Below are 26893 nucleotides of genomic sequence, written 5' to 3'. Positions count from 1 at the left end.
GTTTTTAAACTTTGCACGTAGAGCCATGCCTTCTCATATTAAGGTTTTCATCATTCATTTGCACTGTGGGTGCAATGCCAGAACCCTTCTGTGTCTGAGCGTGCTGCTCTGGTCATGTGTCAGTCAGATGGAAAATCCGAGGCCAAGGTCCTTGCTGGCAGCCTGAGCGCAGGCTAGAAATAACAGCACAGCCTGCTTTGGTGAGCTGAGATGGGCTTTCTCTTCAGATTAAGATCACTTGTAGGGAAAAGCAAGACCAAGAGCAGGTTTAAAGTGCTAACGTCGCCACCAGAGAACAGTGTTTTCTGTTCCTCAAACAGAGATGGGGCACGTTTGCATGTTTTAATTCATATTTTTTTGTGATGGCCAGAATGCCTCTCCACTTTGTGGTAATTTCTGGCGGTGGTGCAAATGATGGTTTTACAGAGAGGTAACACAGAGTGTGTGTTTTCTGCTGGCCTACTGCTACAGATACACAGTCCAAAGAAGGGCTTTAGTGTTATGAGGAAGGAGTCCAAACAGTAGATAATGATTCCACACTTTGCGCGTGCTATCCTGAAGCTACAACTTGTTGAAAGAAGATAACTTTTATTTTCTTCAGATTTAATCTCTCTCTCTTTTTTTTTTTTTTTTTTTTTTTTTGTGGGTTGTGTGTGTGTGTGTGTGTGACGTTTGATTTTGTTTCCATTGTTGTTGATCTTTTTTTTTTAACCAGTAGTTGTATTTGTGGTGCCAGCCTATGAAAAATAATAAAGTTCCTGCATTTTGTCATCACATAGTTTTGTGCTGCATTTCTCTTGTGCAGTGATCCTCCAAGAATGTTTTTTGGCATCTAATTGCTTGATTCTGACAGTAGGGTTCTTTGAGAGACAACTGCTTTGCAGGCATTGTACACAATACCAGCACAGCGAGCGCTGGTGGGAGGCCAGGTATAAGGATTTATTAAGTATTCTGGAATAATTATCCCCAAATAATTTCAAGTGAGTGGGGCTTTCTTCTTCAATAAAAGTACCATTGTCCAAAACAGCTTAATCCACTTTCAAAGCCAGCTAAGTAAGAAAAGGCATTCTTATTCTGAAATGTGATTGCCTTCTCATGGAGTTACTTACAAGTGTTCTTAACTATTCTCCCTTTAATCTGATACAATTTGTATGGATACACAAGACTTTAGTTCCTACTTTTCAAGACTGAGCTTCATGTGTTTGGAAACAGTGATGTAAACGCTCTGAAGTCTTAGAGAGTAAAAGTTGCAAAGGTGCAGAATATTGATGCTAACAAGATTTAGACCTTTTCCACACTGAAAAAATTAATAAAAGTTTAAGGAAAGAAAAATATAATGCAAGTTGTAAGGAAATAGTTTTGTGGAATTAGTGAGTATTATGAATTCCTGTATGTCCCTCTACATGCATGTCCATTAACAGAGATTATTTTGGAGTAGTTCTGGTGAGTTTGAGAGTGTAGACAAGACTTAATTGAGCAAATATGGTGCACTAAGCTCATGTAAACGAAAACTCCATTAACTGCATTGTCCTCTAATTAATACATTTAATAGTTTTAATTAGATGGCTAAATCCAATAATACCAGAAGTAAATAAATGCATAATGAATATTCATTCACTTCTCTAAGTGAGAATTTTGCCTGTGTGCACTATTCAGGATTGGGCTCCAGCACACTTAGGAGAATGCAGATGAGATTCTCTGCATTCTTTTTGATGTCTTCTTTCTTAAAAATTGTAACTACTGAGGTTATATGAAAGTCTGGAATTTAATTTTGTTTTGGAAAGTTGCTAGATTATGCAGTAGGGAAGCATACATGTAACGACTTGAACGTGTGTACCATAAATATATGAACACCTTTATTTTAAATAATAGTTTTACAAATAAAAGCTATACTACACAGAAAATGGATGTGAAGTAGCTTAACTTTATAAAAAAAACTACCGTGATATATACACATAGATGTATTTAATTTAATTACACTAAGCATTGGCATGAGACACAAACTCTGCTCTGTAATAGCTGTGTAATTGGAGGGGAATGAAGCTAAAGAAGTAACATAGAGTAGTGTTTTACTCAAAAATAAAAACAAACAAACAAAAAGCCTCAGCTAAAGTCTAGATTTCAAAGCGAATTGCGTATTTGCATCCCAAGGCAGAAATTGGCCATGTGCTGGGAACCACAGAATCTCTCAAGGTAATACTTCATAACTATGGAATGTATCCCATGACTGATATGTAGCTGAGAACGGAGAATCAAATTACACATTAAAATAGTTGGAATTAAATATATTACTAGTAGAAGAGAGTAATTAGGTTGGGTAACGAGCATAATGTCAGACCAGTTACAAACCTGATAGGGAACAAAGCAACAAGTACATTTCATTGTCAAAATGACTATATATGTGCACACCGTATTTCCAACAAAATTAGATGCTCTCTTTTTTTCTAGTACCTCACTTATATAAAATTTAATCAGCTTTCAGCTCAGTGCCACAATTCTTAAAATGCTTAATCGTGGGAGTAGTGTTTGGAAGTATCATATAGTTAGGAATATTCACATGATTTCAAATTTGAAGTTTTATCTGATCCCTGTAGGTCAAGCCCAAACTATTTATCCTGCCTTTACCATAGATCTGCATTTTCTGTGTTCTGACAAACGTAATTATTATTAAGTTGTGTGGGACTTTGCCTAAGTATTCAAAGGTATGTAGTTGGAGAAATACTATAGTGGATATTCTGTTATGTTGCAGTATGACAGCTAATTACAGAAAGCACATCTTGCAGTACTCATCCCTTATGAGGTATTTCACATGAAGGCTATATGTTTATTTCAAATCTTGTAGTTGTTTCTTCAGTGAAATTTCACCTCCCTGCTGAATGTATAATACAGAAGCACTTATATAATACAAACTTGGAGTGCTGTAAATGATGTCCTTTGAACACTAAATGAACTCTCTTCTTTTATTGAACTGAAGTTTGGAATGTAGTGTTCTTTGTCTCATAATTGTCAGCCTACACACACCCAGACTGCAGTTCTAATAACTCTCCCTTGAAGGAGTACATATGTCCCTTTTTTTTTTTTTTTTTTAGGCGTCAGTTGTGTATTTTTGTAGTTGGAAGCTGTCTTTACATTAACAAAAATAACTTCATAATGATTATACATTAGAGCTAATGGTGCCAGTTGTACAGTATTCTGTGCTTGCGTACTTGTTGGATCATTATTATTTTCGGACGAGCTGTATAGCTTGTGGAAATACTAGGTGGTTTTTTTTTTTTTGCTCCATTAAAATATTCATCAACATGTTTTCTAAGCATGCGCTTTCATTTTTATTAATCTATTGTTGCCATTTATTAGACTGTGATGAATATATTCACCAGGCAAGGTAGCAAAAGGTAACAGATCCATTTTCTGTCTAGGAAAATTACACGCAATAAAAATAATATTAGACTGTGGCTCTGGAGGGGCTTCTCATTATTCTTTAAAATAGAAAGGTCAGCCTGGTGTGATATCTGTGTTCTAGTATAGCTGAATATTCAAAACAAACAAACCTACAACAGCAAAAATTGTCATGTAAAGTTTAGCGTAAGAAGCATAAGCTTCATTATCATGCTGATCTGGATGAATCTTAAAGATTGTTTATAGTAAGGTCTGGAGAGTTGCCTAGCACTGGAGCATACACAATTAAACAACAGAGCTGAACTTTTCTTTTGTGTCAGCATATGGCTAAAAGACCTCCATTGTACTCATATGATCGTCATTCTTGGAACTTACAACATAAACAGGAATAGAGAACATTCACTTGTAACTCTATCCCATGATAGCTGTGCTCACTAGGGGTCAGAACTTTACGTTTTCACCAATAGAGCTTAAGAAGTAAAATAGATGTAAGAAAATGATAGTAGGGGTGTAGTAAATATGAACTTACTTCTGCAATGTGAATGTGTACCTATGTGAATATGTGGATTGCAGACATGGAATAATGGGCATTTGACATATTGGGAAATTAATTTTGATAGTGCTTGTAAACCCTTATACCTGTGACTAATAAGCATCTAGGTATTCATCCTTTCTTTGGCAGTGTAACCCAAGAAAAGCAAACAAATTTATACTAGAGTACCAAGCCAGTGTTTAGACTTTAAAAGAGGGTAATCTGAATTGGAATTTCAGGTTGGCTTGTCATTAGTCGTATAAATGCTTGTGTTGTGCACTATAAGAGCAGAAGTTTCTAGAATCACCTATATGGTTTTATAATCAGTCTGTGCTTTTTTCTAATTATTTAACAAATTTGGGATTTTTGTGTATGTATATGTCAGAATAGCTCTTACGTGCTTGTAACTAACACTACCTCATTAATTTGCTGCACTGTTTCTGTTGAGCTGCTTGTGTAGGCACCATAACTCAGGGAATACTTTTAATGAAGAACTGTTAATATTAATGGCTGCAGGTAAAAATGGAAGCTAATGTAGGATGTGAATTTAAATGTGCAGTATGTGACTTGCTTAAATCTAGGACAATTAAGTAGGTTGCAGGCAGCTGATGACACTGCAGAAAGCTGAGCACTAATTCTATTACATATGAAAAATGCTCAGAACTTTTATCAGCATTCAGAAGAGAAGTCCAGTTCAAAGCTTATGAGCAAGTTATAAACAGGAATGCTTCAAATCTGTTTTCTTTCAAATACTCTTTTTTTAAAAAAAAAAAAAGTGAGACCTTTTGACTCTTGCCTTGTGATGTAATAATGTTAATCTGTGCCATTTCAGATCATCATAGTACTTGCTCATTGAGTAATAAAAGATTTTTGCAATATTTGTACACTTGTAATTAAAATGTTTGAACGATGCATTCTCTTCACTTTCACTGAGCTGTGTTTTACTGCTCATTGACCAAAAATTATTCACACTATTGTCTGAAATTGCAGTCTATTACAGTTATGATAGAATAATTATATTCTACTCTACTAGAGCTGGTGGCACGACGAATAATCATCACTTTATGCTCACAGACCTTCAGTGGCATCTGCTCTGGAAGATTTTTTTTCATTTTGGGAAGCATGGCACCTCATTAGTGGATGGTGATACAGCTGGGAGTGGCAGCAGGCGAATACTGCTGCTTTCCGCAGCAAAATCAGGAGCCACGAATGGGTCCCTGTGTGAGTAGTGATAAACAGATTCGTTAGCAATCCCACCGTGTGTTTGCTATCAGTTGTAGGTGGGGCTCTTCTAATCACCTTCAAGAAGCTATTATTGTTTCTGAATATTTAGGAATTTTACTACCATTAAAATAAATTTTCTCAAATTACTTTCCTTTGAATCAGGCCTTACATTGCCAATTACTGCCAGTACCTTTCTCTCCTATTTTTAATACAAAAATATTCCTCTGGTATCTAGAGGTATCACATTGTGAGTTCTTTTTGATTTAGATGGATCATCGTATGGTCTGGGTATCCACAGAAAGTCCCTGGCTTGTAAAGCAGAATTAATATATTTATGCTCTAAGTCCGTAAATTAATGGACAGTAAGTGTGTGGAAGTGAGAGGAATTCATTGTATGCACAAAGCAGTTGGTGCTCTGCTTTGTGATTGCAAGGTGGAGATAAAGCGAGGCACTCTTAGGGCTTCGGTGGTGGCTGGTGTTTAGATGGGCAAGAATTGTGGGCTGCTGTGAGGAAAAGGAAATGCTAAATCTGAAGGCAAATTGCTGCTGCGAGTCACAGCTGCGTCCATTGTGAGCCACGGAACCTTGCCTGCTTGCTGAGATAGGGATTTGTGTATGTGCATGTGTGCATTATGACTCCTGCAGAGTAGTAAACTTTTATCCCAACAAATCTCACTGCTTTTGCTTACTAAGAAAGTTCCCGGTAGTTCTTGTCCTTGGCAGTTCTGAATAACTCCAAGCAGCATGGAAAACAGGGTGGGAAGCGTGCCCTGGCAGGTGAAAAACTTCCTGCAGCCAACTCTGGGAGGTGGAGGTTAGAAAACCTGTTCCCATCCCTACTATCTCATCTTCATGGTACCCAATGCTTGGGCTTCACTGGGAGACTTCTCCAGGGAGCTCCTCATGTACTAGATGGGAGATGCCCAGCATCCAGTCTGAGCCACTGGTCTCTGTAAAAGAAGGAAGCAAATGCAAGTAACTGGTATGAAAGCTGTGGCAATCCTCAGTACTGTCAGAACTAGCAGTGGTTTTACAGGGGGCATGCAATGATTTGGTTTTAATTAACTAATATGAGCTGATACTTAATCACTCTGTTCAAATGTTTGAATGAACAGGAAATCAATTTAAAAACTAAATTTAAACCAAAGGCTTTCTGTATCTTGGAGTGGAGGCCAGGCATCTCAGCATCTTACTTGAAAATATTTTGAAATGTAAAAAATGCAGAAACACCATGTGGGGAGTAATGTGCACCTCCAAAAACTAGCCTCATGGATAAGCTGTTGAGGTCCGTGGCTAACCTCACCAGCTTCAATCCAGAGTATTTTCACCAATCTGAGTGGACTTGTGCCTAGTGAATAAATGGGTAGACTCTGAAGGCCATTGCAACTGGTTCACTTTGAATTGCCATCATCAAATTTCCTTTAAGGCATTAAAAATAATTGTACTATACTGAATATCTTGCGGCTGTAAATAATTGTCTTAATCAACTTTCTGTGCCTGCTAATATATATCTACCTTCTCACTGGCAGCCCATTTTTCTTTTAATAATACCTAATGGCATGCATTTGTAGCTGGTTGCTCTGTGTGCTGGTGCCAGCCAGCCCAGCACAGATAAGGGCTTGTCACTGCATCCATGATAAATCTCCATTAGGTGCGTTTAGAGCTAGACTGTATTTTACTTGTTATGGAAACTCCTGAACTGCAATGTAGCTTAACATGGATTTATAGAGAATAGTATGTACAAATTATGTTTCTTTTTTCTTTTTTTTTTTTTTTAAACTGTAAAGAGAAGATAGTCTTTTATTTTAGTTACCCTTTTCTTTCACCTTTGACTTAACTTTTTAAAGTAAGGGGAAAGGTATTATGTGATAATTCAGAATGTTGGCCAGATGTCTTTATGTTATAATGATAGCATCATGGTCTGAATTTTTTAATAGATTAACTCTATTAATAAAAGTGTTACAACAAGTACTGAATTATAGCACTCAAATAAACTGCATATTCTAATAGGTATTTTCTGGTGTATGCTTGGGTCCAGGGTAAAGTGCTGAACAGACATTAGGTCTTATTTGTGTCATAAAATGATCTACAAGTAATACTCCGGCGTTGCTTTGGCTCCCCGTTCAGATGCATGAACCAGCTTCTGTAGTTAACTCAGTAAACTTGGTGCACACAGTTGGTGCTCCCATCAGCTGCGCAGGCCAGTTTGGTGTTGTTCACAGTTCCTTGCTGTATCTCAGGAAGTCAATGATCTGTGCGCTTCATCTCGCTCACTGTTTCCAGGGAAAACTAAAATGTGTTTGTAGACCTTTCTGACGCCCCCAGGTTTAACTTAGTGCAAGCAGCTTTATTTGTACAGTCCCTAACCACTGATGTGATTGGAATTAGATGAGGAATCCAGATACAAATCACACAATAGGTTTCCCTCCCAGTTGTCGCCATAAAATCCTGATGTCTAACCTGTACGTTGTTTGAATAGCTGTTTTTTGTTGATATTTGGGTTAGGTTTTTTTTTTTTTTTATGATGTCTTCCAATAATGAATTGTCAGGGTGTTGCTGTCATAAAATCTCACTGTTTAATGAATGTGAATGTCTTCACTAATTTCTCCCAGAAATCCATTACTCCAGAAATTCATTTTTTCATCATATAAAAAGCATAACAAAAAAGGCACAAGACAGTTGAGCTGATAGACATTACAAAAAAGTAAATAGAAACCACCTCCCATTAAGTGAAGTGCGGTAATGAAAAAAATTAAACCTCCAGACTCCATGATTCCTTTATTTATCTTTTTTTTTTTTTTTTAATTTCTTCGCAAGGACAGAAATGGATGGGGCATCCATGTGAAGCAGCATGAATTTGCAGTCAGAAGAAAATGACTATTAACAATGAACTCTCATGGATGCAGTCCTAAAAGACTTTTTTTCCAAAAGTACCCTGTTGTAAAGCACTGGGATTACTCATAGTAGTAAGGATTTGTTCTGTAACATTGCAGGGCTGCCGCCCAACCATTTTGTGGCTCCCAAGCTATGCAGACCTTGTGTATAACATAGAGGAGCTGACAAACAAATGGAAAGTACTTTTTCATACATAGCTGTGCCACTTTTGGGAAACCGGGACATATGGGAGATGAGCCGCATGACTCCGTTGTAGTTTAAGCAACGTTCTCCTGAATTTTCAATAGCAAGCTCTACTTGAGAATTGATGGCAAGGATATGACCCCTGTGCTGCATGCTCGCAGGCTGCAGGGTGGTGGGAGGCCAGCTGTGGAATGTGGGAAAGTGGCTGAGCTGCTCAAGTCATGCAGGGAATGTTAAATGTGTCTCCAGCTGGCAGGAGCTGCGGCTTAAACGCAAGGTCTGGATCTGGGTATGGCCGAGCATTCCCGGCATCCCCAGCGCCTGCTGCACGGAGCGCGGCGCTGATGCGTGTCACAGATGGATTTAGAGGAAAATGAAATGCCTGTCACCTTTAGTGAAGTTCTAATGGCAAATGAAGGGAGGCTTAAACTTTTTTATTATAAATCAAATGGCAACAGTAGTGCTACCCAGACAGTGAGAAAAGCTAATTCTACAGCTCTCAGTGGAGAGAGAAAGGGATTCTCGTATTTTTCTTTTTTATTTCCTTGGAGTATGCTCCTCACATAGAAAATGCAATTTGCCCTTCTTTAGCAACCCTCTAATTTAGTGGAGGTGTTCTCTCATTTCCCTTTGCAGCAACCTAATCGATGGGTTCTTGGTTCACAGCAAAATCTACAGAGAGACTGCTGTGGTACTGCAGAGCAAAATTCATTATAATTTCCTGAGATCCCCCAGTGCTCCTCGATTAGCAGGGCATCTGCTATAAAACCCCCTAAAGAGAATCTGCAGGTATTTTCATGCTGGCATAAGCTTGCTTGATCCTGGCTCTGAACTGAAGAGAAACACTGTTGGGGCAATGCTTATCCTGAACTAAAAGTCCTGCTGAGGAGTCAGCTCAGTGGCTGCTGCTCTGTGGGCACAGACAGAGTAACCTCAGAGCTGCTGGGGAAGACAACGTAGATGTACCCTGTGTAATCTGAGGATAAAATGGGGAAAGAAAGAACACGAGTTCTCAGGATTATTTAAAAAACTATGAAAATAAATGCAGAATTAAAACTTTTAGGACTTTCCAGTGCAAGCAGAAAATATCAGTCCTTTTGCCTTCACTGAAGAGGTGAATCAAAATAGCACGTGCTACTTAAGATTTTACATGTGGACACCATTTTGCATTATGGAATTGCAGGATAGGACTAAAAAATAACATAGCAATCAGGGATTGGAAGTCAATCTTTTGACACACTGAGTGGGCATCAGAAGGTAGCACATTTGTAAGCTCTCTGTTTGGGAATAGCAGTACAAAAGTCTTGTTCATTTACTTGTGCTTAACCAGAGTGAGTTTTGTTTGTTTTTTTTTCTAATTCTGGAAGATTTCTGTCTTTAAATCTAAGGTGGGAATGTATCTAAGATCAGTATGGGAAGAAAAACTCTTTGTAAAAAACATTTTCTTTGTAGCAATTCTCAGTAAACTTGGATTTATTTTTTTTTTCCCAGCGGTATTGTGAATAATATAGGAGTTTAGAGGGAACCATGTATTAAATATGACATAATCATCAATTGCAAATGAATTATTACAAACTACTGCATAAAACTGCCCAACCCTGTGTGGCCTTAACAACAGTCCTCTGCTGGAGATTACTTGATGCCTTCCTAAGGTTCATTTTCATAATCAGATTACAACTTCAAATCATCAAGAGAAAGCATCGATTGGCTGTTGTTCAGCTTTTGTTTGGCTGAAGGCTCCACCCAAGTAATTCTGGTCATGAGGCATTTTCTTCTGTTAGAATCACAACTCAGAATGTGTCACAAATGGCATTAACATTGATGCAGCAATGGGCTGTGCTTCCTTGCTGCTAATCCTGACCACAAACCTCTTGATGCTGGTTCAGTAACAGAATGGAGAAACGTGACAAAAAAGCTTTCTTAAACTTTTACTATGCAGCAATAATTTATGTGTTTTTTTGAGATTAACATTGGTGAATCTTGCTACACAGATTTCAGACATTCTTTTCCCCAGCTAACCACAGGCCTCACAGTGCCTCACCTCTCCCAGCTCATAGCTGTTTGAGGAAGACAGCATCGAGGGGACAGCTGCCCTTGTCCTAGCTGCTTTCTTGCAGTTTGGCACTGCCACTCAGTTTCACTTCCCCTAGTTATAAACCACTGTGCTCCCAATGACTAGTTGGCAGCAGAGAAGAAAGTTTGCTGTAGGGAATAAGTGAAAAAGGAACATACCTGGAACTGAAATTGATCTTCACTGAAAAAAAGTTTAGTTGGGAAAGGGATTGGGTATGGTGCTGCCAAGGGAATGCAGTCGAGGAGAAACAGAGTACGTCAAAGCTTGCTTTCCAACCTCCTCCTCAGTCTGTCCTATGGGAATAGGAGGATCCTTACTGTAAGGATGTGGATTAGATGGAAAGTAACCCTACTCCTTTGCGAGGGAGATGTAGGAGAAAGCTTAAAGGCAGCTAAGCTGAGATATTGCACTTTGCACTGGGAACAGCTGAGGCTGGGGCATTCCCTTCTGCTCACTTCTACTCAGTTTTGACAGAAGAGCAAAAAGGACACTTGGAGGCAGCAATACCTCAAACTACAAGAAGATGATTTGCAAATGCTCATCTGTCAAAGCCTCGGTTGCAGTAAGAATATTCACTGCTCTCCAGTAGTCAACAAGCAGAGTTTGGGCTGTGTGTTATCAACGGAAGCAGCAGGTACAAGTAGAGGGTCTAAGGAGGAGAATGTTAAGTGCTCCTAATTTGTGCTCTGATGTCTACAGCTCAATTCAGATTACTATCCCTTCATATAGAAGATGCATTGTAATACTGAAGCTTTGTTTTTGGATGTAGTTTTGTGGCAGTACCAGCTTGAAGCATTTCTCTTTGTCATCAGCCATTCTTTCGTCCCACATTACTCAATGAGCAATGTCAGGATAGCTGTTAGCGGGCCGTACAATGAAATAGATCCGGGAATTAGTCCAGATTAAAAATAAACAGCAAAAATGAATACCAGGGACAAACAGGATAAGGTGGGAAATATTTATGCTAGCACTGTTGCTGAAAGAAATGTTTAATAATTTTTTTTGGATTCCCATTTAATATTGGAGAAAGCAATGACCAATGATCAGCAAAGTAAAACATTAGATCTGTGTTCTGTGAGTCTGAGAACAATCATGATAATCATGTATCAAGATCTTTTTCCTGTAGAGGTGAATATGTTTATGTGGGCTGGTGTTCACTTTTTACATCTGTGGTATTACCATGGAGAATATGGCCTTGTCAGAACCCCCTGTAATCTGTAAGTATGAAGGGGATACAGAAATTAAGTATTAAAAATGGCTTTTGTGCTGCAGTGGAGAAAAAAGTGATTGTGAAACCAGGGCTAGAAATGGGGAGTTTCTGAAGAAAATCCTGCGCTATAACATTAGAGTATTCTAATACAGGATTTTTTAGCCTTTGGTATAAAGTAGCCCAACAATCACTGTAAAAGGCTTGATGAAGTACATAAAGAATAGATACTTATTTTCATCATTACAAATGAAACGAGGAAATGAATTCAATCTCAAAGTATGGAAATAGGGGAAAAATGTGCTACTTCTCCAGAGTAAAGATTAATGACTGCAGTTGCAGAGCATTAAAAAATAATCCAGTCGGTCTATTCCTGCTGGAGAAATCATCTTCATGCCACAGAACACGATATAAGCTCATAAAAGGAAAATGAAATGAGGAAAATGTGCTACACTTGTGGAGAACTCAGATTTGCAAAGACTAGGGCACTGTATCTGTTGTATTTGTAAATAGGTCTTTTGATTCATGTATATAGGGCATGGCACACTGCACTTCATATCTGTGGTTAGTTAAAAATAAAATAGAAATTGTGGTGAGTGGCCGAGATACTGGTGATCCCTGGGTACACAGAGAAGCAGTGTGCCACAGGTCTTTCTGCAGCCAAGAAGCTTTGCTAGCATTCTCTATCATCCCAACACCTTGAGGGAGTCTATTTTACCTCAAAGCAGAGATTCTGTTAAATGATTTCAAACACGGTCACATCTAATCTCTGTATTTTTTTTATGCCTTATAAAGTGGATAAAAAGGCTGGATAGTGTAGGGGACCAAAAATGTCTTCAAACATTTGTGTAATAAAACAAGAACTATCTGAATAGATCATTTTTTGTGTTGCTGACAATTGAAAACTGGGACTGAAAGGCAATGCATTTGCTGTTCCCTAGAACTGGAACAGTTTTAGAAATTTTAATAAAACAAGAAGTTGGAAACATTCTCCTTCAGTCTGTCCTAAGTCTTTCTTTGATACAATTCATTTTCAAGATTTTAAAAGCTCAATTATAATTAAAGATCACTTTGAAATACTATTTTTAATCATTTAATAAGAAAAATGTTAGAATGAGATAATTGGGTGTACTTTCAGAAACCTTTGTGAGGATTGTTGTTATGTGGTTGTCATCCCTGATACCAAATTAGTGGCAGGACCTACCTCAGATTTATGAGTGTGTGGTCTCTGGACATTCCTTGGGATTTCCTGGTGGATGAGAAGCTGGACATGAGCCAGCAGTGTGTGCTTGCAGCCCAGAAGGCCAATTGTGTTCAGGGGTGCATTAAAAAAGGGGTGGCCAGCAGGGAGAGGGAGGTAATTGTCCCCCTCTACTCGGCTCCTGTGTGGCCACCTATGCAGTACTGCATCCAGGCCTGGGGCCTCCAGTATAGGAAGGATATGGAGATCTTGGAATGGGTGCAGAGGAGGGCCACTAAGATGATCAGAGGGCTGGAGCACCTCTCCTATGAAGAAAGGTTGAGGGAACTGGGTTGGTTTAGCTTGGGGAGGAGAAGGCTCCCTATGCAGCATTATAGGCTTGGGGATGAGTGGCTGGATGAGTGTGGAGAAGGACCTGGGGGTGTTGGTTGATGCTCGGCTGAACATGAGCCGACAGTGTGCCCAGGTGGCCAAGAGGACCAATGGCAGCCTGGCCTGCATTAGAAATAGTGTGGCCAACAGGAGCAGGGAGCTGATCATCCCCCTCTGCTCAGCACTGGTGAGGCCGCATCTCAAGTATTGTGTTCAGTTTTGGGCTCCTCACTACAGGAAAGATGTTGAGGACCTGGAGCGTGTCCAGGGAAGGGCAACAAAACTGGTGAGGGGTCTGGAGCACAAGTCTTATGAGGAGTGGCTGAGGGAGCTGGGGTTGTTCAGTCTGGAGAAGAGGAGGTTCAGGGGAGACCTCATTGCGCTCTACAACCTCCTGAAGGGAGGTTGTGGTGAAGAGGGATTTGGCCTCTTCTCCCAGGCAACGAGCAGGACACGGGGTAATGGCCGCAAGTTGTATCAGAGGAGGTTTAGATTAGACAGAAAGAACTTTTTCTCTCAGAGAGTGGTCAAGCACTGGAATGGCTGCCCAGGGAGGTGGTGGAGCCGCTGTCCCTGGCAGTATTCAAGAGGCATCTGGATGATGTGCTGTGTGATATGGTTTACTAGCTTGTGGTGGCAATGGTGATGAGGAGACGGTTGGACTAGATGATCTTATAGGTCATTTTGAACCTTGTGATTCTATGATTCTAAGGCTCCAGGGAGACCTCACTGCAGCCTTCCAGTACTTGAAGGGGGCTTATAAACAGGAGGGGGAACGGCTATTTACGAGGGTGGATAGTGAAAGGACAAGCGGGAATGGTCTTAAAATGAGACAGGGGAGATTTAGGTTAGATATTAGGAGGAAATTTTTCACCCGGAGGGTGGTGACACACTGGAACAGGTTGCCCAGGGAGGCTGTGGATGCCCCATCCCTGGAGGCATTCAAGGCCAGGCTGGATGTGGCTCTGGGCAGCCTGGTCTGGTGGTTGGTGACCCTGCACACAGCAGGGGGGTTGAAACTAGGTGATTATTGTGGTCCTTTTCAACCCAGGCCATTCTATGATTGTACGATTCCAACTTCCAGATCGAATGCCTCCTACTGTATTTAAAGCTCTGTCCTTATTTCTATGCTCTGATTTCTGGAAGATAGGAATACATTCTTTATCTTGTTGTTGACTGATAAAAGAGTTGATTTGAACTATATAGGATAAATAATTTTTAATTTGTTATCTTCTGCCTCTGTGGCCTGCTTCTCTATATCTTTGCTTTTCATAAATTTTGAAGAAAAAAATCAGCAAAAATGGCATGAGAATTCATTTTTAACTTACTTTACATCTAATAAATCATCTCTCCATTTATAATGCTTAAGACTTTTTGAATGAGAATATAGTTTATAAAGGCAGGAATGATGTTGACATGTCTAGATTTCATTTGCAATTGATTTTTAAAAAAACCTTTATTTCACCAAAATATGTCTGATTTCCAACACTGTGTTACTATATAAAGTCATAGCTTGTAGGTTGTGAACAAAGTTGCCAGTGTTCAATGGCTTTGTGTTGGTAATATGAAATGAGAAGCCCGTCTCCTCCTGTGCTCGCTGTAGTTACACAGGCCACTGCCTTAGCTGTCACCCTTCCTGGTACTCTCAGCAGGGAGTTTAAAGAAAGAAGAATTGTGTATTTGTCCTTTTTTGACAGAGTGGCAAGTTTTCAAACATAGGAGTGAAGTAATTTAACAGGGCCCAAGATCGTACCACCTTCTGTGGAAAATAGGATAGTGTCATTTCCAGAGCTACTAAAGCAACTGCCAGGGATTGGTGACAAGACAACTCCTTGAAGCAGTAGGTAGGTCTTAAGGCCATAAGGAGGTAGAGAATGACAGATTTGTTCTTCAGTACCACTGGTGCCTGGAATGATCGGTTACAGCTAACGTTGGGAGCTGCTACTTATTCTTTATTTAGGCTGGGAAGCCTGAGAGTAGATGACGTTTATCTGTTGGCCACTGTCAGTGAGGTTGAACATGGCATAAATGAGCAAAAGAGTTAAGACACCAAGTATTCAACTTCCTGCTGAGTTAATGAATGTGCTTTTAAACACTAATGCACAAATGGGGAAAAGTTTCAAAGCTTGCTGTCTTCTCTTTACTCTTGAGGATGGCCACCTAAAATGGTTACAGATGTTCTACCATCTGTAAATGAATAGCTCAGTAATAGCAGTGATCAATAATAATAAATACTAATAGTATTAATAGAGTTGAGGAGGTTCGTTATTTGTTCAGTGCTTTAAGAATTAAAAATGTTAAATAAATCCTGTTAGTAACTTAAGTGTAAGAGAAAAATATGTTCAATGAGTTAGTCTGGAAAACAATTGGCCAAAAGAATAGTTTCTTCTTGGGGCCATCTTTTGTGGAAAGATGAGACCTTGAATTGTTATTTTTAACACTGTGAAAACGGAGTAAGAATTAATGGGTGTTTTTATAATGAAGTGACAACATATCTTGTTCATTAACATGTGTTATGGAAATACCATATTCCCGTATGTAACTATAACATATTCTAATTATTCTAAAATGTTTATGCACTTATGTTCTTGTGTGCTACACAAAAGCATGACTTCTGTAAAGCACAACTTTTAGCTGCATGGCAAGATCTGACATTTCAAACACAGAGGAAACAAATTGCTGTCTGAAATAGCAGACAACAGGCTTTCAAAACTTTGTACTTGAAAATAATAAATTCAGGAAATACCTTGTGCCTGACTCCAGCAACAGTCTCTTCCTCCCTAACAGTGATCACTGTGCTGTGCTTCCCACTGTTGGCAAAATCACAGGCTAAAAGGGGCAAAATTGAAGAAAAATTGATAGCTAATCCACATCTCTTCTTTTCATATGGGTTCATGTCACAGTTCCTGCTTTTGTGGGGCTAAGTTCTTTATTTGTCTCAGGAAGGATCTGCATTTTGCATCTGAAGACACCATTTTCTTTTTAAAGAGCAGACAAACGCAGCCTAAAGCTGTCTAGGATAGCAGCCACTGCAGGATAACATTTTAAATCCAAACTGTCTCTGCTGTTCAGCCACCATTTCCAAGTCAGTATTGAACTATTTCCATAATTCTCCTCCTTTCTGACCTGACTTCTGCTCTTTATGACTAAGTGAGTGAGAAATCTATACATAGATCAAGAGAGTCAGCATTCTTTTATGCTGTGAACTTCTGTCTGAATTTGGATGAAAGTGATACTGTGGAGTTGTTCATTTTATCTCCAGGATTGGTTTTATCTATTGATACACCTCTGAAAGGAGGGGGGAAAAAATTAGTAACTTGGGTTAAAAAACCAAACCAAAACAAAAAAAACCCCATAGTGTTTTGTGCCTCTGAGTGTCTTGATTAGAAATAGCGGAGCGCATGGCTCTACCACCTCCCAAGCCAGACCTCCTCGTACCCTGGAGAAGATAATGTTACTACATTTACTTAGAGAAAGCAATGAAGTTCTTTCATGGAAGCTCCATTTGCAAGAGGAAACACTACACTCAAATACAGTGATAGGAACTTCAAGAGCAGAAGTAGGGATGGCACATGACATGTATACCACTTTCTTCAGATAAATGTCTATAATGTAATGCTTACGACCACTTTTGTACTGTGTGAAAGCAGACCTTGCCATTGCCTCAATGTGCTCAGATTTGGCAGTTTACCATTAGTTGCTTTCCTATTATTTTTAAATAAATCAAAATACTAAGTTGAAATTAGTAAATAACAGTCTGTCCCTTTCTTCTTCACTCTGCTGGACTTGAAAATGGCATGTGAAGCTAAATATTTTTATTTTAGTTCATTTTTGTAAATCCTCTGACATGTATCCACCTCAATTTGGTATTTATAAAAAGAAAAAGGAATTTCTATAACAAATTTAATCTGGATTAAGGCATGTAGTTCTTTTTTTACTATATGCAATTTTAAATAAGCATTGTTTAATGAGTTTTTTTTTTTTAATGAGTAGGTCTGAAATATAGAATTACTGTTTTATGCTGATAATCGTGGTTTTCCTGTGTGTCCCTAAATTGGACAGATAGGGGCTGTGGTTCTTAATTACCCTGCCTCACATCAAATTACTTATAGCAAAAAGAGGGGTCATAAGTTGTCTGTTATCCAGAGTCTTCATATAAATCTAAGTCATATCTTCTCCTGACACCAAAATAAATGACTACCTGGAGCATGGGGAGCGATGAGTCAGGTCCCAGATATCCCTCATCCCAGACTACCTGTTAGTCATTAGTTTTCCAGTAATGGAATCTTAAGTAGCCTGCAAATAATCAAAGTAAAATAATGGTCCAAGAGTGCCCAAGACAGTAGAAAGTGACAGTAGAAAGTAGGGGTGCATCCTAGAACACTGCAATTCCTAAACCTTCCTTTTAGTTAAAACTCTTCAGTGCCTTCAGAGAAATAAATCCAGATTTCTGCTTCTGGGGAAAACTACGCTGCAACTATTTAATTCCCTGTTTGCCCTAATTTGCTTTTAGACTGGGATCAGCTCTTCTGTTGCAAGACTGGTCTGTCAATACAATTTGTCCAGAGAGATAGATATATTTGACAATCAGATGCTTACGTAAGATCTGGTTCCCATCGGGTACATGTGCAGGCAGCAAATGGAAAGCTTCCTGACTGATGTCTGTCTCCATATTTCCATTTTCCGTATTTCCTGTAAGCAATATTTATTTTATAATATTTGCCGTGGCCTGCCAGTTCATTTAAATAATAAAAGTATCAAGACTTGAGGTCAAATCAAGAATTGAAACATCGTTCCACCTCGTGACTTTCTTGACTCTAAATCAACTGACTATGCAATGCAATTTTTTCATTTTATTTCACGTAGATTTTATTTGCTTAAATAGCAGTGTTTTTGAAATACTCTATTCTAATTCCCCTTCTACATTATGAAGGGATCAAAAGCACTGCAAGGTGGAGGAAAAGAACTGAATTGGATTTCCTGAATATTGTATTAATCAACTCCTTAGAAAAGATCAGTGTAAGCATTGAGATCCCAAACAGGTAGCATGATATATGGACAAAACTATCAGCTGTTCTACAGTCTACACCTGTATAGAGAGAACTGATTTTAAGTCAATATTGATATTATTGGATCAAATAAAAAGTTGCAGGACATCAAATCTTATTTTAATTTCAAGGGTAGAAAAATATTGCTCAAGTTGTTTGCAAAAACAGTTTTTCAAATGTTGAAATATGAGTGTAAAAGTAACAGTAGATAAAGAACAGGCATAGTTCTATATTGTGCTAATATACCTTGTTTTTTATTGGTAGGTCCAGAATAGCTTTAAAGTAAGATCCCAGGACTGTATGTGTAGGGGAATGAATGCACAGTGGAGGAATCACACAGTGGCAGGAGTGGAACAGAAACGGCATCTCTCCCTCGCATCCCAGTGTGGTCTATTAATCACTAGACTCGTTTACCATGAGTGTCCTTACGTCCTAAGGGCAAACCTTTGGGTGGCTGTTTTCACCTCTGTTTTGTGTGTGCTTTGAATACCTAGATATTTGTACTGTTTGAAAGAAAGTTCAAAATTAGTATACAGCTTAGAATCTGAGGAATAGCAAACTGTAACTGTGGGTAACAAATACTTGATTAAAATGATAAGCCATGTTCCAAGTATATCAGCAATCTGTCATTAATGTTTTAAGGAAATGGGTAATAACTGGAATTCAGTGGATGCTGAAATAAAAGCCTATGGTGTGGATCAAAACGCACGTGCCGCTGTTGTCACAAACAGCTGTTTAGCTGCTCAACTATGTATCTCCAGCTTTCCTGCAAAGTAGCATTCTGTCCCTTAGAGCAATTGTTTCCAAAGGAGAAGCCTCTAGTGGCGAAAGCTGGGTCTTGTCGTTCTGCTGTTGGTTCACTTGATGAAGGCAATAAACAGCTCTTCTGCACAGAACCCATTTTGTGAAGGTGCTAGAGAGCATTTTGGATAGACGAAAATTAACTGATAAACACATTCAAGGACTATGTCTGTCTCCAGCTGCTTCCGTGGCTGATGGGCTGTCCCAGGAGATGCCTCATTACACATGTGTGTGACGCCCTGGAAGCCGTGGTTTTGAAAAGTGCATCCAGAGTTGTTAGTTGCCACTGGGTTCAGAGGTAAAATATGCACTGCCTTCAGCAAAACCGGGATTAAATCCCTGCTCCAGCACATCTGCCAGGGAGTCCTGCGAGGGAACAGCAGCGGGTGCTCATGGGCTGCATCTGTACGTGTGTGCATGTGTGTGGGTTTGTTACTGAGACTAAGTATATGCGCATAGAAAATATTTCGGGGACAGTTCTGACTTCTATGCTATTTTTAAACGTGTTACGAACTGGTGAGATTTATAAGTACTGCGTAACGGTGATAGCCTCCAACCTTCCGGGTGGCTTTATGTACTGCGATGAGTCACGGAGAGCGCTGGCAGCACCAGAGGCTGTGGGCGGGTGGTGAGGTGCTCCAAATACATCACAGCAAACTTTCGGGATAAGTCAAAATTCAGTTTCCCTCATTCAATAGGCTTTTATTCTCCCGTCCCGGGGAATGGCGGGCTCCCTCTAGCGGCCGGCGCTGCCCCCGGCGCTGTGCCGTGCGGACAAGATGGCTGCCGGCCCCCAAGTTCTCGGAAAAGTTCCGCCGCTCGTACAGCGCAGCCGCCGTGCCGCTCCGCTGGAAAGCAGAGCCTGCGCTCGGAGTCGAGCTGCTCGCGGCTGTGAGCCGCCGCTTCTGAGGATGCCGCGCCGCAAATCGCGCCGGGTCCTCCCCGGGGCCGTGCTGCGGCGGGAGCAGGAGGCGCGGCGGGGTCGCTCAGTGCCGTCCTCCGCGGGGCGCCGCGGTGCCCCCCCCCCCCCCCCTCCCTACCCGCCGCGCTGCCGCCTGGCGGTGCCCCACGAAGGGCTGGGGCCGAGCTGGGACCGTGCCGCGAGGCGCCGCGCCTCGGGTCGGTGCGCGCTGAGTCGTGTGATGGTGAATGCTGCTTGAGACCGAAGCCTGAAGCGTTTTAGAAACCTCATTCGCACTTCATGGCGTTAGGGAAGACGTTTTGCAGCAGAAAATAAATTAATCGGTTTAGCTTCTGCTCCGTTTTTGTCTGCTTTACTTCCCCGTTCTCACAAACTGTAGTTTGGGATACAGATGCTGCGGGGAAGTTTGATTCTTAGTTTGTATTTCATTTAAAATTTGAATTAACCGCTACTTTTTTGAGATTCAGGCCTTTTTTTCTCCCCCCTTTTTCCCGTGACTGGCTTTTAATAGCGTTTTAGGCTATGCACTTGGGCCTAGTTTGAGCAGATAATGTCATCCTGCTGAAGGTGGCATTTAATAAGCTGAGCACCTCGGGAGAGGTGCATAAAGCAAAAGAGGGACTGCTGTGAGGAGAAGGGAGCTGCCCTGCTGCATGCTGCATCCTGGAGTTATCTTAGCTGCAAATGTAATTAAGTTTGATTATTTTTCTTTTCGTTATACTGGCACAAAATGAGAGCAGGAGAATGTCACTGAAACAATTAAAGCTGGCAGTGAAAAATAGGACTTTTTTTTTTTCTTTCCCATACCTCCAGCATAGTTACATTTATAACTGAGTATGTGTCTCTTGTGGTCTCGATTACATCCTGTGTTTCTAGCTGGCAGCATTTCCTCTGCAGAGGCCCTGCTCTGTATGCCAGCATGCATTGCTGTGCATATTAAAAGAACAGAATCAAGATGAAATAGTACATTAAATGAGCACCCGTAAATGGGTTTTTAATACTGATGCTTGGAAAAAAATGAGAGGCGGTGTATTTACCACTATTTCTTTTCTTAAAGCCAGCAAGTATTCTAGCTCTGTGTTGTCAGAGAACATTGAACAAATCCTGTAAGTCATCAAGCACATTACCCAGACTTTCCTCCCATTCTTTAAATATTTGAAGACTCTATTTCTTCAGGAATATTTTCTGAACATGGAGCTTGTCTTCTCTGATGTGTTCTGTACTTTCAGAATCAGAATGTGAATCCACACCTCATGGAGCACGTTTTTTTTTCCTTTTTTTTTCTTCTTCCCCAGTTTGCGTAGAAACCTTTCTGGAACAGTGAACTCTGCTAACAGCTGTATTCAATCTTGAGTAAAATCACTTCCTGAAAAAAGTGAAATTAAACTTAATATACAAGCCTGCTTGGAATATAATACCATGGAGTTAGGGAACTTTGTGATTATGAAACCAAATCCATTCACCCTGCTGAGGTAATTTCTTGTAAATTGTTCACTCTGGAAATCTTTAATCAATGTCAATGTTTTTTATAGCTAAAATTTATACATTTCAAATGTGTTTTTTACTTCCCCTCAACCAGAGAGTGCATTTGTTTGCTTGGATTGTTTGTTTGTTTGTTTTTGCTTTCTTTTTAAAGAAGAATTTTCTGTGCTGAATGCATGAGATAGGCATGGGAAGGAGGTAGGGCATGATGAATGGCACTACCTGCCCTCAGTGTTTGGCATCCTCCCAAGTCTGGTCATGAACATCATGAAACTAATTTTAGAAAAAGGGATTTAAGAATGACATCTGTTTTATTTAAAATCAATCAATCAATCATTAAAAGCCAGGCTGTTCTTTAGAGTAACACTATAGTATCCCATAGAAGAGATGAGGGGTTTCTGCATTTTTAGATGTTTAAATGAAATGTGAGATTCTGGGTATACTTACATGCAGTCCAAAGGTAGAAACTGTGCTAGCTGAGTACTGGTAAGTGTCTCTCATGTGGTGCACACTATAAACCACCCAATAACAGTGAGCTCACAGCCAGGCTTACAGGCATGAATCTGAAACCCACCTTGTGGTGTCTCGCCTGCTCAGGGCATGGGAGCACAACAAAACAAAAAGCTTCTTGCAATGGAACTGCACATTAGAGTTCTTGCTATAATTCTGCCATTCGTCTGACTTCCTGATCCAAGGCTCAAACACAAAGCTGAGAAGTACAACCTCCAAATCCAAGTTGCACAGTAGTATTTAAATTTCAAACAGAGGAACAGAATGTTTAAATCCTTGTAGGTGCTGAGCAGTGGAGTCAGTCATAGGTGTGCTCTGGTGGTTCTTGCAGTCCTACCTTATCTGGAACTTAATTCTATGTGTGCCCAAGTTAAGGAAAGTAAAAAAGGTATGTTTTTAACTCTTAAACCATATGCTCATGTGCACAAATTTTCCTATTTGATAAGGACAGTCTTTAACTTCAGTAATGTTTGCTATTTTCTGATTTGTTAGTCTAGAGAACTGCCAGGGCAAGTTAATTATCTAGTGTAAAGAGGTGGGGTTCATATTGCTTCATGTGCTATTTTACTTCATTTGTAGATTATCTGTAATTTTCCCTAGAAAATATAGGTGTAAATTACAGTAGTGAAATGAGTAGCCACTCATTTCAGCTGAAATGCTTTTGTACAAAACAAACAAACAAACAAACAAAACCCCCAAACACTGGAAGTTTTAACGCAAATAAAAAAAAATTGCTTTCGTCCCACTTTGGCTCAATTATGACTTTTACAGGAACAGACCATAGGATTTCAGTTGCTTTCTGGTTGGAGCACCATGTTTTTGGTTGGCATTCTTGTAAAATGTAGATCATATACTCATCTGATGGATCACAAAGCCATTTTGGGAAAAAAATGTGTTTCTTTTTAGCAAGATTTCTCTTTTTATCCAAATTCATGCAACTAAAACTGAAATTCTGCCCACAACCATTTTCCCCCCCTTTTTACTGCCAACAAAAGAATGGAGCATTTTTTCCATTCCTTGTCCAAATTGTTAAGATGCCCCCAAGGACCTTTGTTTACAGTGTCTTCTCATTCTTTCTTTCCTTGACATTCTTCCCTCCCTTAAGCAGTGAGATACTAATTAAAGAGAGGACACAGTGACCCTGGATTATTTAGGAGTCGCTGGGGGTGGGGGGGGGACAGGGGGGGGGTGGCACAATGACAAAACCATCCCTGCAGGAAGTAATCAGGCTGGGACCTAGCACAATGCTTGCTTCCATCACCTGAAAAACCCATTCAGTTTGGAGATTCAGCCTAGCAGGAGATTTAGTTTCTCTTTAATAAAGTATCTTCATTATAAACAAAGTCTCAGCATCTCTGTTTGTTTAACAGGATTGTTACACTAGAGCTGTTTTTTGTTTTTTGTTTTTTGTTTTTTTTTTTTTTTCTTCCCATAAACAGTTACTGAAAAGTATTTATCTTAATAGTTTGTAAGGTAAAATTAGTGTTACTAATACCATGTTACTGAATGTCATGGACGTGGGCAGTCAGTTACCATGGTATCATCCAGCAGGATTAAGAGGGTTTTATCTAGTCCATATGAATTTCACAATCTCACCGTGGCTATTGTTACTTAAATACTATCCCATTGAGACTTCTGGTGCTTTACAAGCATATAGCAGCACAGAAATTCATTCCGCATCAGATTTGTAAACTAGACCCAGAAGTCACCACTTTGGGTTTACACCTGTGAAAATAAGATTTGTGTTTTTCTGAAGTCTTTGCTGCAGGGCGTTCCCCATGCAGAGGCACCATCCCACGGTGCGCCAGGGCACAGCCACTCCCACTCGATGCTTTGCTGGCAGAGCTGGGGATACAGCCTTGGTGTGCAAGTGCAGCCAGCTAGAACAATCAGAAGGCCCTGGTCCTAACACCCAGTGCTCCATGTTACCTGTCCAGTTTTCTTCTACCCACGGAAGAATTCAGCTATCTCAGTAGCTGTCCACTTGGGTTGCCGACTGTAAATCAGATGGCTGTCTTGTTAGCAACATGATACCATTCCTGTTGAATACATGGAAAAGAAAAATCCCTCTGTCTGGGAGCTGAATCAAACTGCCAACAACATGCACTTCAAAATACTGCTGTTAAAGACCTTTTAAATATTTATATTTCTGAATGGTATTTACTTATTTTTAAGTAATTGAGAGTAAAATCAACTAGGAGAAACATTAGGAAGAGCCCTGTTTGAAACAGAGAACATCACTGTGCCTTACTCCACAGCCTAAACAAGTCATTGTCTTCTTGGAAGTAATCTCTTAACTCTGATGTTTTGTTTGATTATTATTTTTAGTTTTTGGAAGTATGGAAATACCTTGAAAACCTGTAGGCTGTGGTATCGTATGCCCATTTTAGTGGCTGTCAACCTATGCAACAAGGTTTAAGCTTAACTCTTAGATGTCATCTCAGCCTTGTTTGAAATGTGAGCTTAACTGAGCAGGCAGGCAGGTTTGCTGAAGGCCCTGCTGGATCTGTCAGCTCCAAGTAGCTGATGTACCTGATGAAATGTAAGGATGGGGGTTAGATATCCTAAATGATGGGCACTAGAATTTTGATAGCATTCACCCAACTTTTTAAAACTCTTATCTTTAATGGCCGACTAATCCCTCAAAAACAAAGGTGCTGTTGGCTTGATTGTCTGGCAACCTTATGTCTTCGGGATTATGCTGCCCCAGCACCCTAAAACTCCACAAACAACAGATGATGTCCTTCCCTGCAACAAATGTGACCTCACCCACAAATATGAGCTGGCCAGGTGACTAACAACATGCATAATTATTACTGTATGGGTGACAAAAAAGAGTGAATAGAATCACAGCCTGATACTCTGGTCCCACGATCTGTGCTCTATGGGTCTGCTTGGCAGTACAGACTAGGTATAAGCACATGGTTGCATTTCTGCTGCTTGTGTAGGATTTGTATTCCCAGAGATGGAGCAGTACCTGCCGTCTTTCCCCAAGCTCCCAGCACCCGTCCTGTGCTGTGCTGTTGAAGCCCAGCAGTCATTGGCAGTCCTGAGCACGGCTGGCTTCTGGCACTGCTAAGGGAGCTGGCCCTGCCTCTGATGAGCAGTGCTGGCCCGGCCCATGTCATTGGGGATGGCAGCTTTTTGGGTGCTAAGGTCATTTATGGGATGCAGGGACTGGTAGAAATACAGGGATTGTCCAAAGGCAGGAGCCTGCTTAAAATGAAGGCATGTAGTGAATTTGGGTGCTTTTTGGGCACCACTGAGGACTGTGATATTGGAGTAGAAAGAAGACAAAGTGCCCAAGATAAGTCTCACCCTGAATAATCTTCAGTTACAGAGCAGTCTAGATGTTTGAGACTACACTGTAGCATGTGTATCACTGGACTAAAAGCATTGCCTTCAAAAAAACTTGGTGAAAAAAAACCAAAAAACCAACACTTTACTAAAGAGAGCACATTTGTGGTGATTTTTCACTGCATGACATCAATGTGGCTAGTGTGTTTTTGATCTAATACTGAGTTTCGTAAAACTTGATTTAGAATCTTGGGGAATTGATTCAGTATCTCAGTGTAATTGATTCAGACCAAAAAGTATCAGCCAGTGTTCTTTACATCACTTTTGGTTATTGTGCTGCCCATTTGAGTGGATTGTTATTGTTCAGATTCCTTTCTGGTTCAGTAATGGCTGTATTTCACATTAAAGTTCAATGGTTTAATTAAGGAAATGACTGAATAGGAAGTTACTGTAACCAGGATTTCAGCTTTTAAAGAAAGATTTGCCGTGCACGTGAGGAAATTTGTAGACTTAAGCTTTTTGTTAAATGTGCAACATCTCCACTGTGCCTCTTGAACTGCTGATACTCAGATAAACTCAGATGGATAAATAACGTTTTTCTGCTCTTTGTGGAGCTTTGTTAATTTGTTTCCAACCATATAATACATTGCAGTGTCTTTCTCTGAAGTATGGTTTAAAACAAAGGTGATTTCATTTGCAAGTGCAATTGAGATCTCAAGACCAAATTAAGGACATTCAGTGTTTGGAGATGTCTTTTGGAACTGAAATACTTTGTGTTCTGCTCCTTAAGGCTCTGAGTAGCTGTTTGCTTTCAGTTTTGACTCTGGTCAGGGCTTTGCAGCCTGGCTGCACCCCAACGGTGCAGCTCTCAGCAGTGGGAGTGATTTCAGGGTTCTATCTCAGAGCCCAGGTCTATCCAGGGTCCTTGTGCTCTACAGCAGAACTGGGAAACCAATTTATAAAATCTATTTCTTGATCTGGATTTAAACTGTATCAGTTTACTTTCCTCCTCCATAATGTAGCCCCATGAGGAGCTGAGCACAGTGAGGCAATGCCATACTGTCTGCTGGGAAATACGGAACTGGGGAGAGGAGGCTGTGCTGGAGGAGACACCTCCTGGATGGGGTTTGCTCCCGAAGGGACAGCTAAGTGAGACACTGAAAAGCCAGGAGCTCACATCCACTCCCTGTGACATGTACCCACCCTGCCAAATTGTATGTTTATTGGTTTGATCAGCTACTGAATAATGATAGTAGTACAGTAAATAGCATTAAGTTCTATGCGTCATCTGAAGCCTGGGGTTTCTCAGCATGAAGAGGCATGACTTTCTTTTCTTTCTTTCTTTTTTTTTTTTTCTTTTTCAGAGTGTTTTTTTTTAATAGTTTGCAGTTCTTACAGTTCTTGAAAGAAGTGAGAAACAGTGCAATAGTCCAGCAGCAGCTGAGATCTGTAGGCAGAGATCACAGAACCGTTTCCAGCAGCCAGCAAGGAGCTGGTGGTCGCCATGTGGCGCGCTGCCTGGCGGCTCTGCACTGCCACAGAGCAGCTCTGGTGTTCTGACATCAATTCCTGAATGTTATCAGCCAGACATAATAGAAAATCACTGATTAGACAACTTCAGGCAATTAAACCAATTGTAACCATGGAATCTAAAATACACAGTGGAGAATATAGATTACAATATCATGTTTTATTTGAAATGAAAATGTTATGGTAATGCATTCTAAAATTAACATTTTTGTTAATTT

The 26893-nt window shown here is 40.2% G+C and overlaps 1 protein-coding gene across 3 annotated transcripts in view; it reads left to right on the top strand.

The window, feature by feature from the left end:
• RBMS1 (RNA binding motif single stranded interacting protein 1) overlaps window positions 1–26893 on the top strand; it is a 138129-nt gene that overhangs the window by 13376 nt on the left and 97860 nt on the right. The window lies entirely within an intron of this gene.

This window comes from Lagopus leucura, unplaced genomic scaffold, assembly GCF_019238085.1.
Source record: "Lagopus leucura isolate 7727_CA_CO unplaced genomic scaffold, USGS_WTPT01 Super-Scaffold_100012, whole genome shotgun sequence".
In the NCBI taxonomy this organism is placed as follows: domain Eukaryota; kingdom Metazoa; phylum Chordata; class Aves; order Galliformes; family Phasianidae; genus Lagopus; species Lagopus leucura.
Note: the sequence above shows the minus strand (reverse complement) of the source record. Positions and strands in the feature narration are given on the sequence as shown.